General features: G+C 39.0%; 1 protein-coding gene and 1 pseudogene across 1 annotated transcript in view; both read right to left on the bottom strand.

Moving 5' to 3' along the window:
* The window catches only part of LOC133243974 (liprin-alpha-1-like), a 333694-nt gene that overhangs the window by 22820 nt on the left and 294857 nt on the right, over positions 1 to 16017 (bottom strand). The gene's annotated exons all lie outside the window — the stretch shown is intronic.
* Positions 9918 to 10996, bottom strand: LOC133243966 (olfactory receptor 4P4-like; annotated as a pseudogene).

Genomic DNA, 16017 nt, shown 5'->3' with positions numbered 1-16017 from the left:
TTTCGCTCTGACCTGCCGGTCAGCCATTCCATCTACAAGTGATTTTACTCCCTCCCCTTTCTCTCCCTGCTTTCTGAGAGTCTCTCTCCTTCCATACTTGATGGTGTAATGAATGGATGCCTTAGATCATTTTCCCTCAACATTTTTTTCTCTTTATTTTTACATTGATTTCTATGAATTCATCTTCAAGTTTATGGATTATTTCTGCTAGCATCTCAAATGTGCTGTTGAACCTATCAATTTTTCATTTCAATTATTTTAGTTTTCAAATCCAGAATTTATGTTAGTTTCCTTTAAAAAAAATAATTTGTAGCTCTTCATTGAGTCTCTAGGTTTGTTGACTTCGTATCATACTGTCATCTAATTCTTCAAACATGGTTCCATTATTTCATTTTGTAGTTATCATTATTTTGATATTTTATCTTTTGACCTTCATACTGAATTTATAAGAGATATACTTATATGAGTTATCAGTGGTATGTTATACAAATGCTTTACTCACCACCATTACAACATTAGAGTTTTCTGAGTTTAACTGTATACTTACCTGTCCCAGCAGGTTGATAAAGAGTCCAAGCCTAAAGCCCCTTTAAGGAGGAGGCAAGCTTGCTTTCTTTTTCACATTCTTTTGCCTAAGACAAGTAGGCATTGTAGGGAGCAGTATCTCAGGTTCAAGGACATTCCTCTTTTTGAGCTTTGGATGTATGTTATAGGAAAGGGTCTGGGCAAAACGCTCACATCCTTGAGATGTTTTTTGTCTATTCTCAGAGGCTAGTTGAGAAGTATATATGGCCCCACTTAAATTAGTGAGCCCCTTCTGATGTCTGTGTCAGAAGCTTTTTCTGTCACCTTCACTTTAAATAAAATATACACAAAGCTCTGAGTGACTGAGACTGTCTTTGGCCCCAGAGTAATATCTTCTTCTTAGACACCATGAATCCAGTGGCATCGGTCACCATTGACTGCTAGGTTATCATCTTGGGGGCTTGTCCAAGATCTTCAAGACAAGGTAAGAACACTCAGAGTTGAGATTCTTTTGCTCTTTTACTGTGGTCTCTACTTTACTACGGAGAAGGCAATGGCACCCCACTCCAGTACTCTTGCCTGGAAAATCCCATGGGTGGAGGAGCCTGGTAGGCTGCAGTGCATGGGGTTGCTAAGAGTTGGACACGACTGAGTGACTTCACTTTCCCTTTTCACTTTCCTGCATTGGAGAAGGAAAGGGCAATCCACTACAGTACTCTTGCTTGGAGAACCCCAGGGGCGGGGGAGCCTGGTGGGCTGCCAACTCTGGGGTCTCACAGAGTCAGACACGACTGAAGCAACTTAGCAGCAGCAGCTACTTTACTAAATCAGAAGCATGTGGACTGAATTTCTTTTCCCCAGTCAGCTTTTCCTGGTCCCTCTGACCATTTCATATCTGCTTGGGGAATTAAAGTTATTAACCTTGTGTGCCAGATTGTAGACTTTCAAGGGACTTGCAATCCATGCTATATTGTGCTTTTCTAGCAAGGCCCCCACTCCAAGTTTTACAGGACACTGCAGACAGGAGCACTTTAGGGAGCTAGCTGGAGCTCTAGCTCCAGGGACATCTCTCAGACTAGAAATCACCATCCTGATCCCACAGACACACAGGCAAGTTCTTGTCATGGCTATGCCTCTGGACTATATGGATTGAGGCATTGCTGGTGAGCATGAGATTCCTGAGGACACAGATTGGGACACCCCAGATTTGGGCAGATTGAAAGTGCATTGGGCTTCTTCCCTTAGTAACGCTAGCTCTTAGCAGAGCAGACGAAGCCCTCCAGTGGCTCTTGTCTCAACTCCTTAGGTATTCTTTTTGTACAGTCTGATGGACAAGAATAAAAAGGATGATGTTGGCACTCCATGAATATGAAGGATTAATTTTTCCTCGCAGGCGGGCCCTCCATCGCCTCCTTTGTTATTAAATAGACTCGTGTGGCCACTCTCAGGAGGATGTCTTGGGTTTTCTGTTCATCCCTTTATGACTTGCCACTTATACTGTTATGAGGAATGTGCGCAGGTACACAGAAGTTGGGTGCTTCCCCTAGTGGTCTTGGCTCGGCAAGCATCCGGAAAACTACTCTGTTCCACCCCAGGTGGTGCCGGAATAAAAGGGAAATCAAACCAAGGTTTTAATGGTGAGGACCTGGACATCAATCTGGGATGCCATCAGGTCTAACCCTGGTGCATCTCCACCATGCCTGGGTGGTAGAACGAGGGGGGTTGGGAGTAGGACACCTTCACCTGTAAGAGACAGGTTAGCTCTGGCCAGGGAAGGAAGCTTAGGTGGAAAATCAGTCTCCAACCCCGTCTAGAGCAGGGGCAGACACCTCTGGTAGAAAAAAAGCCATGGCACTGGGCACTGCTTTTTTCTCTCTTACAGATGGGGCCTAACAGTCCAGAACCACCCCCCTTGAATAATATCTTGAAAAACTGGGATAATTTTGATCCTCAAGGCCTAAAAATCCCTTATATATGGGGTTTCCTTGCTTTAAGAGAAGACCTCACCTGCCCAGAGAGAGAATCCCTGCTGGGACATCTTATCGATCAGTCTACCCCTGTCATCAGAGCCCATCTGAGCACTCTCTGGTTTAAAGTTTAGCTATGAAGCTATGACTACATGAAGGAGAAATGACATTTTGAACCCTGAATGGCCACGTGTATTCTTTAGACTCTGGAGAAAACTAGGTAAAATGGAATCTTTTTGAAATTGCAAAACTGGTTCTTTTTGCACATGTAATTACTAAAATTTGACTTGTGAAAATACGCTTTTGGGGAGCTCTGATCCTGCCTGAGAAACAGAAACATGCCTGGGGAAAAACCTGAGTTAACTCTTATCATGTCCTTGAGATACACAGCCCACTCTATCTGGGACTCCAGCCATGAGCTGGAACTCAAGCCAAGAAAATAAAAGGGACAAAGAGACATTTTAAATTTCAGGTGGAAAACTGTGAGGTTTCTGTCTGTCCAGATTTGTGTGTGTCTCGGTGTATGTCTCCATCCTTGGAAAAAATTGCTAAAGGCTAAGTGGTTCAATGAGCTCTAATTAATTGGCCTAAAGAGAAGTAAGTGCTTACAAATCAAACAATTCTAAATTCAAGAAAATTAAAGTAAATGAATTTGAGGCTTGTGTGATCTGGGAAATAATCATTACTGAACTGATACATGATATTGATGTTTGTTTATTGATCTAATTAACAGAGGCATTGTGAAGATACTTTTATAAATGATATAACTTTGGGTGATTTATCCTTACCAATCTACAGAATGATGATGTAAAGTACAAGTCATGGTTTCTGAAGAAAAGTAAGATGTGTGTTTTTAATAAAAAGTAATAAGGAATGGAATTCCATTCTATTAAGGAAAAGCAAAGTAAGTCTAAACGTACAGGTGGCTGTCCTCTAAATGGACAAATGAAGTGATGAATACAGAAAGTGTAAACAGGTGTGTTGCAAGTGAAAGAAGAGTTTTGTGCATGCTACAAGTTTGTTAAGACATTAAACTGCCTTTGAAGTCTTATTGTTACTATGACTAAGTGAATAACTATTGTTTCACAGTGAATATAAGCTGTTACCAAACTGGAATTTGGTTTTCTCTCACTGATTAAAAGAACAAAGTTTTGTTGGAATGTGGCTTTTGATAACAGACTACAGCACATATGAACAAAGCTCATTCTGCTTCTACAAAAGTTAACACCTCTTCAGGGAATTTAAAATGGATTTAAAATGGCCATAAACCAAAGAGTTTGGGCTATGAGAGGTCCAAGATGGCCACTTGGCTTTTCCTGGCTCCCTGACAAACCTTATTTTTATTTGATAATGCCTTTCCTGGCTTCAGGATTAATATCTCAGAATAGAAAAAAATGGTTAAAAGGTGCTTTCCACAATCTCCAGTGATCAGGGCACCCACTTTGCTGGACAGGTCATACAGACGTTCACAAATACTTCATGAGTCTCTTCGAGACTATTGCTTTCACTGATGTCCTTGGTCATGGGGCAAGGACAGCAGAACAAAGGGATCAATTGCATGGGATGGAGTAGACTGCTAAATATGACCACAATTTTCACGACTTTTTGTCTGACATATTGTTGACTTTTACTCTGTTTTTTCAGATATAAAGAAGCACTTCGTTTAAAACAATCTAGTGATTTACTCCTATGGGTAAAATTATACCTTTTTTCTCTCTGCCTCATTCCTCCAGAAACTAGAGACACTTGGGTTCTGAACAGCCTTATCAGGTAAATAAAAAGACTGTCTCCCAACATATACAGAAATCTCAACGTATACCGGGGAGCTCTAAAAGAAAAATCCACCTAACTGATGTCAGGCCTATGGCATCTATTATGTTTCACTGAATATTAAGTTCCAGTTTTTTTAATTAAGGTCTATATTTACTAAGACTCACTCCTTAGATAGTTCCTTGTGGTTATGTTACATTGTTAAGATGTTTAATTAAGTTGTTAAAAAGGACATTCTGAGTTTGTTTCTAAAATTTATCTCAATAACCAGCCTTTGAATAAAGATCAGATGCTCAGGAACTACAACCAGGATATCAACAGCAAGCTATAGTCATTTAGCAAACTAAGTCAGATGACATGGAGATGTCACTGGGCTACACCTAATAGAATTTCTTGACTTAACTTCTTACTTATGATTCTACTATTACTGCTATTGTTTTCAATATTGCCTGTTTCAAGAAGTGTTGTTCCTTACATTATCAAGTGTGTGACTGAGCCACTAAGTGAGTCACTGTATGACTTAGCTGTAAAAAGAAGAGAAGTGAAAAGCAAAGGAGATAAGGAAAGATATAAGCATCTGAATGCAGAGTTCCAAAGAACAGCAAGGAGAGATAAGCAAGCCTTCCTCAGCAATCAATGCAAAGAAATAGAGGAAAACAACAGAATGGGAAAGACTAGAGATCTCTTCAAGAAAATTAGAGATATCAAGGGGACATTTCATGCAAAGATGGGCTCGATAAAGGACAGAAATGGTATGGACCTAACAGAAGCAGCAGATATTAAGAAGAGGTGGCAAGAATACACAGAAGAACTGTACAGAAAAGATCTTCACGACCCAGATAATCACGACGGTGTGATCACTGACCTAGAGCCAGACAACCTGGAATGTGAAGTCAAGTGGGCCTTAGAAAGCATCACTACGAACAAAGCTAGTGGAGGTGATGGAATTCCAGTTGAGCTATTTCAAATCCTGAAAGATGATGCTGTGAAAGTGCTGCACTCAATATGCCAGCAAATTTGGAAAAATCAGCAGTGGCCACAGGACTGGAAAAGGTCAGTTTTCATTCCGATCCCAAAGAAAGCAATGCCAAAGAAGGCTCAAACTACTGCACAATTGCACTCATCTCACATGCTAGTAAAGTAATGCTCAAAATTCTCCAAGCCAGGCTTCAGCAATACACGAACTGTGAACTTCCAGATGTTCAAGCTGATTTTAGAAAAGGCAGAGGAACCAGAGATCGAATTGCCAACATCTGCTGGATCATGGAAAAAGCAAGAGAGTTCCAGAAAAACATCTATTTCTGCTTTATTGACTATGCCAAAGCCTTTGACTGCATGGATCACAATAAACTGTATAAAATTCTGAAAGAGATGGGAATACCAGAACCCCTGACCTGCCTCTTGAGAAATCTGTATGCAGGTCAGGAAGCAACAGTTAGAACTGGACATGGAAAAACAGACCGGTTCCAAATAGGAAAAGGAGTACGTCAAGGCTGTATATTGTCACCCTGCTTATTTAATTTCTATGCAGAGTACATCATGAGAAATGCTGGACTGGAAGAAACACAAGCTGGAATCAAGATTGCCGGGACAGTATCAATAACCTCAGATATGCAGATGACACCACCCTTATGGCAGAAGGTGAAGAGGAACTAAAAAGCCTCTTGATGAAAGTGAAAGTGGAGAGTGAAAAAGTTGGCTTAAAGCTCGACACGCAGAAAATGAAGATCACAGAATCTGGTCCCATCACTTCATGGGAAATAGATGGGGAAATAGTGGAAACAGTATCAGACTTTATTTTGGGGGGCTCCAAAATCACTGCAGATGGTGACTGCAGCCATGAAATTAAAAGACGCTTACTCCTTGGAAGAAAAGTTATGAACAACCTAGATAGCATATTCAAAAGCAGAGACATTACTTTGCCAACAAAGGTCCGTCTAGTCAAGGCTATGGTTTTTCCTGTAGTCATGTATGGATGTGAGAGTTGGACCATGAAGAAGGCTGAGCACCGAAGAATTGATGCTTTTGAACTTTGGTGTTGGAGAAGACTCCTGAGAGTCCCTTGGACTGCAAGGAGATCCAACCAGTCCATTCTGAAGGAGATCAGCCCTGGGATTTCTTTGGAAGGAAAGATGCTAAAGCTGAAACTCCAGTATTTTGGCTACCTCATGCAAAGAGTTGACTCTTTGGAAAAAACTCCGATGCTGGGAGGGGTTGGGGGCAAGAGGAGAAGGGGACGACAGAGGATGAGATGGCTGGATGGCATCACCGACTTGATGGACGTGAGTCTGGGTCAACTCTGGGAGTTGGTGATGGACAGGGAGGCCTGGCGTGCTGCGATTCATGGGGTCACGAAGAGTCGGACACGACTGAGCGACTGAAATGAACTGAACCGACATAACATAAGAAATCCCCACGTAATATGAATTAAAATCAGTATATGAGTTTTCTCATACAGTGTGATTTACTAACGAAAAGCAACCACCACCCCACAACCTGAACTGCTCATGAATCCAGACTGAATAAGGCAGGCAGAATAATGTCTTATTTTAAGCCTCATTCCGAGAGAGAGAGATTTGTATGAATGATGTCTCTGTGAAATGAAGCAATATATTCTGGGCTCTTAATTTCCTAGTACTTGTATTTATTAACAAGAGAGATAAGAATGGCATATATTGTAAGCATCTTTTTAAAAAATTCCTTACCTAAAATATCTGATATTAAACTCTGTAGTTCATGGCTGAAGGTCATGGATTATGGTTTATGCTTAATTTACACATGAAGGCAGAGCTGAGGTCTCTATGGAAGGCTATTAAACACTATAAGCAAACACAGAGATGGGGATATTGAAAAATATCAGTTATTACCAGATATTTGCAACTATCTGGGAAGATTAATGGATGATCTTTATGAAAATGTAACTCCAAACAACTGATCCACTTGAGATAATTCAATTGGGAAAATAAGTAAGATTTGGTTAATTTACATTATTTACAACATATTCATTCAGTTACTTTGATAACTTCTGCCTCCTTAAGATTATTATTTACAATTCTGAAACACCATTCTTTTTTGACATTTAAATATTAAGCAAAATATGCAAAATAATATTTGCAAAGTATCTTGCAAGTACAAAAATAAGACACATACATATTCAGTTCAGTTCAGTCCCTCAGTCGTGTCTGACTCTTTGAGACCCCATGTACTGAAGCACACCAGGCCTCCCCGTCTATCATCAACTCCCGGAGTCCACCCAAACCCATGTCCATTGAGTCAGTGATGCCATCCAGCCATCTCATCCTCTGTTGTCCCCTTCTCCTCCTCGCCTCAACCTTTCCAAGCATCAGGGTCTTTTCAAATGCGTCAGCTCTTCTCATCAGGTGGCCAAATTGTTGGAGTTTCAGCTTCAACATCAGTCCTTCCAATGAACACCCAGGACTGATCTCCTTTAGGATGGACTGGTTGGATCTCCTTGCAGTGCAAGGGACTCTCAAGAGTCTTCTCCAACACCACAGTTCAAAAGCATCAATTCTTTGGCCCTCAGCTTTCTTTAGAGTACAACTCTCACATCCATACATGACTGCTGGAAAAACTATAGCTTTGACTAGACAGATCTTTGTTGCTAGTAAAGTAATGCTCAAAATTCTCCAAGCCAGGCTTCAGCAATATGTGCACCATGAACTTCCAGATATTCAAGCTGGTTTTAGAAAAGGCAGAGGAACCAGAGATCAAATTGCCAACATCTGCTGGATCATCGAAAAAGCAAGAGAGTTCCAGAAAAATGTCTATTTCTGCTTTATTGACTATGCCATAGCCTTTGACTGTGTGGATCACAATAAACTGTGGAAAATTCTGAAGGAGACACACACATAACATAGCCAAATATTAATATGGCCTATCTTTGTGTGGAGAACAGTTAACAACATTTTTATGACATATTAATAATATGATTCTTTAAAATTCATAATCTGTCCTATTAATTCTACAAAATATTACATTATTTGAGAGAGAAACATTAGAAAATATCCTATTACCTAAAATAAATCTATAGTATTAAATATAGTTTAACTCATTATATAGAATACAAATCTATACTATTAATAGTTACATTTTATATCCAAAACTATGCACATTTTCATAAGAAAATGCAGCAATCTTAAAAATGTATTTCAAACAAAATGTATACTTTGCACTAGAAAATCATGAAAATCTTATAGGTATGGATGTATACACATTAGACTTCCCTGGTAGCTCAACTGGTAAAGAATCCACCTGCAATGCAGGAGACCCCTGGTTGATCCCTGGGTCAGGAAAATCCCCTGGAAAAGAGATAGGCTACCCACTCCAGTATACTTGGGCTTCCCTCATGGCTCAGTTGGTAAAGAGTCTGACTGCAATGTGGGAGACCTGGGTTCAGTCCCTGGCTTGGGAAGATCTCCTGGAGGAAAACATGGCAACCCACTCTGATATTTGTGCCTGGAGAATCCCCATGGACAGAGAAGCCTGGTGGGCTACAGTCCATGTGGCCACCGAGTCAGAAACACCTAAGCACAGCAGCAGAATATATATATATTCCCATCACTGAGTCTGATCTATATTTTGTCAAATATTATTTTAGGATTATTCTACACTTGAATTTAAATCGTAAGTGAAAGTCTTTTACTTTGAGATAAATCATCTATTTTGAGGAACTAAAGGATTTATATTTTCTTCTTTTTTGTAGCAAAGTCAGTTGTAGTTTACTCCTTGATCATGTATACTTAATGTCAAACCCAGTTAAAATAGCATGAGTTTGTATATATATATAAACACATATATTTTCCCCAATACTTACAATGTTACTTCACAAACAGATCACACAGTGACTTGCTTTTCAGACTGTAAGACTTGCCATGTAGACTATTAGGTTGGACTTTACACTATGTTGTATTTAGATCTATATATTCTTTTCACTTAAGTAAAATAATAGCAGTTCACAAATACACACAAAAAAATCTCTAGGTACTTGATTAAAAGAAATCTAGAGTTGTAGGATACGAAGCTAGGTATATAGTTCTGAAAGGAGTTTGCAGTATGTGATTGTTCTTATTTTCCTATAACTGCCTTTTTGTTTTTGTTTAGTCACTGAAATCATGTCCAGCTATTTTGCATCCCCATGGGCTGTAGTCCACCAGATTCCTCTCTCCACGGGATTTCCCAGGCAAAAACACTGGAGTGGGTAGCCATTTCCTTCTTCAGAGGATCTTCCTGGCCCAAGGATTGAACCTGTGTCTCCTGCATTAGCCGGTGGATTCTTTAACTGTCTTTTACCTTTTAACATATTATTACCTTTTATACCTTGAGGCCAAGTATTTTGAGAGCTAGGTCTCCCCCAGGTTTAGCCTTCAATACAGGCAGGATCACTCTCCCTCCAGATTTTTCAGTGTGTTTTTACTCTGTAAAAAGTTTTCTTTTCTTTCTTTTTTTTTTTTTTTAAACAAAGGGGATTATTAGTGAAAAGTGAAATCAAGGTAAACGCATTGAGAAGAAAATAAAGAAGGAACCACTGAAGGCAAGCTGTTGTTGGAGGCTTGGCTTTTACACATTCTGACTGATTTTCCCATTAGCAGGAGAGAATCAGCAACAGAGGGAGTGATGAGAAGACAGTCACTGGCGTCAGAGATGAATGACCTTCAAATCATTAACCTCCCTTCCCAGAACCTTTTTATTGCACCAAACTCTTCTTATGGAATTTTTCATCTCCATGTTTCTAAGTGTGTAGATAAGCGGGTTGAGCATGGGGACAATAATTGTGTAGAAGAGTGTAAACACCATCTTCTGGTAATGTTGTGGCAGGTCTAATGTAAACAAAGATGACAAGTGTGAAAAAGAGGATCACGGACTGTGATGTGGGAACTACAGGTGGAAAGTGCTTTATGGTGGCTTTCTGCAGAATATGTGCACACATTATACAGAATCAAAATGTAGGAGGCCATCAAAACCACAAAGAGCACCAGTCCCATCAAGCCAGAATTGGCAATGACAAAAAAGCCAATTTTGTGTGTATCAGTGCAGGCTAGTTTCAACAAAAGATATGCATCACAGAAATAGTGATCTATTTCACTGGAGCCACAGAAAGGTAAAACAATTGCAAGAAGAAAGAGACCAAGAGAATGAAGAAGTCCCCCTGCACACGACGCTATAAGAATTGAGTGACGTTTTTGCCTGTTCATGGTGATGGCGTCGTGGAGAGGTTTGCTGATGGCCACATAGCAGTCACAGGCCATCCCTATAAGGATGAAGACCTCAATCCCCCCCCCCAAAGAAGTGGGTGGTGAAAAGCTGTGTCATGCAGTTTTTATAGGAAAAGGCCTTTTTCTCCATCAGTAAGTCAGTCATGAGTTTGGGTGTCACAGTGGAGGTGCAGAAGAGATCTGAGAGTGCAAGGCAGTTAAGAAAGAAGTACATGGGCTGGGTGATTAGCTGACTGCATGTAATAGAAATCACAGTGATCAAATTCCCCAAGCAAATAGCCAGGTAACAGAATAAGAAAAATAAAAAGCAGAGGATCTGGACTTTCTTGTCCATAGAAAGTTCTAAGAGGATAAATTCAGTAACATTATTTCTATCTTCCATGATCTGATGTTCAAGAAAGTTATCTGAAATGACAAAACCAATGAAACGAATCATTGATGAGAAAATGGAAACCTAATATCTACTTTAAATGGCACTAATGCCTTTTAAAGACAAGTTATTTTGAGACCCACTGAAATCATTTTCATTTAATATGAGTCTTTTGAATATCTAGTGCTAATATTCTTCTAAGAGCTAAGAATACAGTGATAAATTAGACAAAGTTCCAGTTTTTATATAATTTAAATTATTTTGTGAGGAAGCAAGAAATTATATTTGTCAAGAATTAAAAAAAGAGAGATAATCTTAATAGTGTTAAGTAGGGTGACATATAATGTGCCAATTTAGGATGTAAAATAGGGGTAACTATAGAATTTGCTTGATTAAGTGGTTTCTAATGAAATCACAAACTTGGTGTAGGGTGTGTGGGTGGGTTTTGCAGTGCTGGCACAGAGTCAATGTTAAATAAATATCAATTAAATAAAAATCTGGAAAGTGAACAATATGCTATAATTTTGAAGGAATAATACAATAAATAATCATCCTTTAGTCAGGTAATTCATGATAAAACTGAAGAACAAATCATTTTTATGAGTGGACTCGTAATCCTTTTTGACTTTTAAGTTAGTTAAGTTGCTCAGTAGTGTCTGACTCTTTGCGACCCTGTGCACTGTAGCCCACCAGGCTCCTCCGTCCATGGGATTCTTCAGGCAAGAATACTGGAGTGGGTTGCCATTTCCTTCTCCAGGGGATATTCCTGACTCAGGGATCAAACCCAGGTCTTCTGCATTGCAGGCAGATGCTTTAACCTCTGAGCCACCAGGGAAGCCCTTTTGACTTTTAAGAGGAAAAAATTCCTTCATGTGAAATACTCCATGAAACTTTCATATTTCTTAAACTTTATTTGTAGCATCTCTAGGTTAATATATTTACAACTCTGCTTTTCCTATTTGTCTATATTTCTCTTGTAAGATTATTTCCTCTTTCAAAATAAATTAACATTCAGAAGTTATTTGAGTTACATCTTATCAGACTGTAATTATAGTTGCCTAGTTTGGAAATAATATACTGAGAAATGGGTTCCTCTAATTCCAAAATAGTTCCCCCAAACACAATACAATAAACAAGATGTAGCACTTCTTCCCTTAATTTCTTAGAGAATTCACCTACACAATCTGCATGACTATATAGAGGAATCTCTTCGGTTCTCTAAAATAGAAGCAGTTATACCTGTATTCATGTAATCATCTGGTAAATACACTATGTAAGTAGGCAAAATAGCTAGTTTTTTCCTCCCACTTTGTTGCTTAATTGCTCATTCCCTAGGATCCCAGGCTCCCATTCATAAAATAAAAGTGATTAGATAATCGCTGAAGATCTCCCCAGATTCCAATAATGTGTGACTTCTGATTCTCCATTAATTTGGGGAAGACATCTGTTTACCTCTCTCCTGCCTTCCCTTCTCTGCTTGATACATTGAAACTATAAAAAGTAACAAATACAGTGGCAATTTCATTACAATTCCTGTGCCTCAGTTTACTTCTCTGTAAAATCAAGGTAAAGATAATATCTCTTTATATAGTGATTTTTTGAATAATTAGTTTCTAAATATGAAATTTCTTAAAGCAATATCTGGAAAGTACTATATATTTAATAGTTATTGGCCATCCTCAACAATTACTAAGGGCTTCCGTGGTAGCTCCGATGGTAAAAATCTGCTTGCCATGAAGGAGACCAGGGTTCAATCCCTGGGTTGGGAAGATCTCCTGGAGAAGGGAATGGCTACACACTTCAATAAATATTTTTGCCTGGTGAATTCCATGGACAGAGGAGCCAGGTAGGCTACAGTCTACGGGGTCACAAAGAGTCAGATACAACTGAGCAAATAACACACACATGATTACTAACTATAAGATCAAGGCCCCAGAGAAAATGTGAGTACACCATCTCAGGAACTGTACCTTGTACTATCCTTCCCTGAACAAGATAGGAAATATTATTAATATTAATATCAGAAACTTCAGAGATAAGAGTTGTGTTCAGACATAGCTCTGATACTCAAATGCAAGAGTCTTCACCTCCTCAAATACTTTTTCCTTCTTCCTTAAAATAAGCATGCAGTGCCTAATTTACAGGATTACTGTGGAATGTAAATAAGCTTACATATACAGAACTTGATGCTCAAAAACATGTTAGTTTCCCCTCCTTCCTCTTGGAACCCCCATAGTGTTATAAATTTAAGAGGTCCTCACACTATTTGAGTGGTAGTAGATTCTAGTAATTAAGGTTATGAGTTCTGGACCTACATAGAATGAGATGCTCCAAAATTCACTTGGAGCATAATCACAGATAAAATATATAACCTCAGCTTCTTTATCTATAAAATGAATAATACTGTAATTAACTCTGGGATCTGCTGTAAAGATATGATGAGTCCACTTATATAACAGCTTAAGACAGAAACTGGTATATATTAAGATAAAACATTTAGTAAATATTCCTTGTCATTGACATTATATTTGTCCTATCAATGGGTACACTGTATTATTCTTACTATATATTTTGAATCGCTTATTTAAAATATGTAATATTGTAACATGGGATAAATATGGATAAGACATAGCAGAGTTTCCCTGCCGTAAACAATCTGCTCTTTCTTACCTGAAGGCTGGGGTTGCTCACTGTGGGGAAATATCCTGTCATTAAGCCAAATCGTTCTCTTTGGTCTGGGTTGAGCTGACTTTCCACATTTCTGAAGATAAATGTACTGCTTATTTCAGCCAGTTAACGCTTTTGTTTTCTTTCTTTTGAATTAATTAACCTTATTGATGGACAGGGAGGCCTGGTGTGCTGCGATTCATGGCGTCCTAGAGTCGGACACGACTGAGCGACTGAACTGGACTGAGCGACTGAACTGAACTGAACTGAACTGAACTGATCTGAATCAGACAGATATTTATGTTTCCCTTTGATAATTTTTCTTCATCTCAACTAAGGAAAAAGAAACATACCACTTAAATACTATCCATTCAAATAGCTTCTTTGAAAATTTCATCATATATTTTTGCTTCTGCATAATCTTAGTGTTCTTTTTTTTTTTTTTAATTAGTATACATGTGTTCCCCTTCCTGAACCCTCCTCCCTCCTCCCTCCCCACACCATCCCTCTGGGTCGTCCCAGTGCACCAGCCCCAAGCATCCAGCATCGTGCATCGAACCTGGACTGGCATCTCGTTTCATACATGATGTTTCACATGTTTCAATGCCATTCTCCCAAATCTTCCCACCCTCTCCCTCTCCCACAGAGTCCATAAGACTAGAAGCATACTGGTGTTTTGATTTTAATTTTTTTTAAATATATCTTCAGTTCCTTCACTGCAATACCATCCACTTATCTGCTGGGCCAGGGCATTCTTCTTCATGTTAAACTTTTTTCCATAATGGAATCCAAAGAGCTAATAATATGATTAAATTTTTGAAATATGAAAAGACAAATAAATCTAGCAATATTTTGAGAGCTGCTGAGAGACATGGCACTGATAATTTTAAGAGCTCATGTACAAATCACAAGTCATGATAGTTGAAGCCAGGTTTTCCCAAATAGTAAAAATAGCATTTTAAAGTTTCTGGAATTTTTCAAAGGTTAGTTAGAAGGCTTAGATCATAAATACAATCAGAATGATTCAAATGTTCATTTTAAGGAAAATCACTATTATAATTACGAACTGGATTTAACTTACCAGCTGCTTAACTCATCAGACAGATTTCTTATAAGATGAGGCTTCACACCTAAGATAAAGTCAGAATTTTAAAACCTGGAATTTCCATGCAGTAATCCATCTCTAATTGCATAAAATCTTACGAGAGAACTTGTGAGTTCCACTGTTACAGATATATTTCGTAAATTGAACTAATTTTGAGATTTTTTTTAGCATGCAGTTTTTCCACTTCTAAAAAATAAATATGTGTCTCTCTGATATTTTGCCTTTGTCTCTATAGAAAAGTGACATATATACATATATATGTATCAGTTCATTTCAGTCTCTCGGTCATGTCTGACTCTGTGACCCCATGAATTGCAGCACGCCACGCTTCCCTGTCCATCACCAACTCCCGGAGTTCACTCAGACTCACGTCCATCGAGTCAGTGATGCCATCCAGCCATCTCATCCTCTGTCGGCCCCTTCTCCTCCTGCCCCCAATCCCTCCCAGCATCAGAGTCTTTTCCAATGAGTCAACTCTTCGCCTGAGGTGGCCAAAGTACTGGAGTTTCAGCCTTAACATCATTCCTTCCAAAGAAATCCCAGGGCTGATCTCCTTCAGAATGGACTGGTTGGATCTCCTTGCAGTCCAAGGGACTCTCAACAGTCTTCTCCAACACCACAGTTCAAAAGCATCAGTTCTTCGGTGCTCAGCCTTCTTCACAGTCCAACTCTCACATCTATACATGACCACAGGAAAAACCATAGCCTTGACTAGACAGACCTTTGTTGGCAAAGTAATGTCTCTGCTTTTGAATATTCTGCTTGATGTTAAATTGGCATTTAAGGAGAATCCTGACAAAACGTGTAATATAGAAAAGGTCTCAATATCTCTAAAAATATAGAAATTTCCCATCAGTATACTTTACCAAAGATGTAAATCATAGCTTCAATTTCTCAGTTTCTACCTAATAAATAAATATGCCAAAGTTCTTAATTATATTTCCCTATTGCATCAACATCCAAAGCACTGAGATCAGACATGGGACATGGAGACTATGAGGAAATGGAGTATATGATGACTATGGACATGGAGTATATAATGCTCATTTGTCAGGACAGGGCAGAATCAGTTAGCTGAGGGAGACTGAAGTGAGCTGCCATGGGAAATACTGAGAACCCTACAGCTAGAATTAAAAGTTCAGTGAGTAGACCCAGGATTTAAGACAATTCTTCCTGGGGAGGAAAAAAATAAGCTTGTTAGGGCATTATAATTTCTGGCTGATGCCTGGAAAAGACTCCTATGCTTTACTCCTATGCTTTTTTTTTTCCAGGAAGCTCACATACCCCCATGGGGCATCTGCGCATCTCTTGCAGATGTGCAGACAATTTCCCAATTTATCTTTGTAAGGCGAACTCCTTTGTAAAAAGATATGCTTTTTT

The sequence above is a fragment of the Bos javanicus genome, unplaced genomic scaffold, assembly GCF_032452875.1.
Source record: "Bos javanicus breed banteng unplaced genomic scaffold, ARS-OSU_banteng_1.0 tig00001692_1, whole genome shotgun sequence".
Lineage (NCBI taxonomy): Eukaryota > Metazoa > Chordata > Mammalia > Artiodactyla > Bovidae > Bos > Bos javanicus.
The sequence above is the reverse complement of the archived record's forward strand: the minus strand, read 5'-3'. Positions and strand labels throughout refer to the sequence as shown.